The sequence below is a fragment of the Otolemur garnettii genome, unplaced genomic scaffold (genome assembly GCF_000181295.1).
Source record: "Otolemur garnettii isolate 467f Iridium unplaced genomic scaffold, OtoGar3 scaffold00135, whole genome shotgun sequence".
Taxonomy (NCBI): Eukaryota; Metazoa; Chordata; class Mammalia; order Primates; family Galagidae; genus Otolemur; species Otolemur garnettii.
In genome coordinates this window covers 5,384,668-5,386,710 of record NW_003852530.1, presented here as the reverse complement: position 1 = coordinate 5,386,710, position 2,043 = coordinate 5,384,668, and the positions used below count along the sequence as shown (strand labels likewise).

At 44.7% G+C, this 2,043-nt stretch overlaps 1 non-coding gene across 1 annotated transcript; it reads left to right on the top strand.

Moving 5' to 3' along the window:
• Positions 1–386: 386 nt before the first annotated feature.
• LOC111727988 lies at positions 387–493 on the top strand. The gene has a single exon (XR_002775414.1). It is a non-coding gene; the product is annotated as a U6 spliceosomal RNA (small nuclear RNA).
• The last annotated feature ends 1,550 nt before the right edge of the window (positions 494–2,043 follow it).

The window sequence follows — 2,043 nt, the reverse complement described above, 5'->3', positions numbered from 1 at the left end:
AATTCTCTGTTCTTCATTCGCCTCCTCAGGCCTATAGTTTCCTGTGAAGTCGGTGTTCCTCACCTCGGTTGGCACCTCCCTTTCCAGCTTGGTTTTAAAGGGAGGGGCCTTGAGCCTCAAGAGAGAAAGACTCCTTTCCCCAATAGGAATTGAGTTCTTGGCTGCCAATGCTGGGCTCAGTCCCAGCTCAGTCCCCGATAGGCCTGGGGCTGCTCTCCTACTGCATCTGTGTGTATATTTCGGTATCCTGTTCACTAAGATAAGTTCGTGTTCCTGAGCTCAACTGTAGTTTACTGGTTTTCCCATTTTATGTGTTATTGCCTATTGCAACCTATCAGAGGAAGGAACTGTGAGTGATGGTGTCTCTAGAATTCAAGATGAAACCTGTGCTCACTTTGGCAGCACATCTACTAAAATTGGAATGATACAGAGAAGATTAGCATGGCCTCTGCGCAAGGATGACATGCAGATTCGTGAAGCAGTCCATATTTTTAAATCATGTACATTTTTTAAAAAATAAAACTTGCTAGAGCTTTTTTTTTTTTTTTAAAAAAGAAAGATGAAGACTGACACATAGTAGGTGTCAAATTCTAAATACTTACTGGATAAATAAGTCAAGGAAATGCTTTGCTTTGAAAGAAAGTATGTCGAACTATGAATTTAGGAATCATCTAAAAGCTGCATTTGGCATGTTTTCCCTTTGTCTCGGCTCAGGCTGCTGTAAAGGAATACTGTGGACTAGGTGACCTAAACAACAGACGTTTCTTCTGGGGGCTGAGAAGTGCCAGAGCACGATGCCAGCAAACCCAGTGTCTGGCGAGGGCACTTTTGAGCCTATAGTCCCCTCCCTTCCTTGTCTCATCAGACGTGTCAGCGGTAGATTATGCTGTAACCTAATCCTACTTTTAAGATTAACTCAGTTTTAGGATTAAAATCCCTGTGGCCAGGAAGGGCAGATCTTGAGGACCCACATCCTCACTAAGATGGAGTAAGGGGTGGACAGTGTCTAACAGGGGAGCAGCCCCTGTAATGTCTCTAAGCAAGGGAGGAGGGAGGGTTAGCTCTTAATGGGGAAGACTGGGCTATTTCTGTAGGCTCAGAGGGTTCAGGGGAATCTGGGGACTGGAGATTTTCAGGGACATCACTCCAGATAGTTCCATCCCATTCTTTGCCCTGACCTTGACAGGGCATAGCAGACCTGGTTCATCGGGAATGTATCTTTCTTTGGAACTTGGCTGTTCTGACCATTAAGTCTTGGGCCTGGTTCCCAGTTTCTCTGCTTTCCTCTGAAGGAGATAAGAGTCTTTTTTGTACCTGGGAGGCTATGATGGTTTGAAAATATGTCCACAAATGCTTCTATAGTTCTTCTTTCGAGAGGTAGAGCCTATTTCTTTCTCTTGCGTGTTGGCAGGTCTTAGCTACGTGCTTGTAACAAATTGAATAAAGTAGAAGTAATGTTGTAAATTTCCAGAAACTAGGTTATAAAAATCACTGAGGTTGGCTTGGCGCCTATGGCTCAAGCGGCTAAGGCGTCAGCTACATATACCCGAGCTGGTGGGTTCAGATATAGCCCGGGCCCACCAAACAACAATGATGGCTGCAACAAAAAATAGCTGGGCGTTGTGGTGGGCACCTGTAGTCCCAGCTACTTGGGAGGCTGAGGCAGGAGAATCACTTGAGCCCAGGAGTTGGAGGTTGCTGTGACCTGTGATGCCATAGCACTCTACCCAAGGCAACAGCTTGAGGCTCTGTCTCAAAAAAAAAAGAAAAGATGAGAAAAAAAGAAACTGAAGTTTCTTCTTGCACTCGCTAAGATTAAGTGATCCAGAAGAAGTCAGTGGGTGTGTGACAAGGAAACTCAGGCAGCCAATGGAGAAATTCTTGGAGGTACCGAGGCCTTATGACAACAGCCAAATGAGTACGATTGGAAGCAGATCCTTCAGCCTCAGTCAAGCCTTCAGATTATGGTAGTCCCAGCTGAGTATCTTATTTCTTAGTGGTGACAAAGTAAGACTCTGTCTCAAAAAAAAAAAAAAAAAGAAA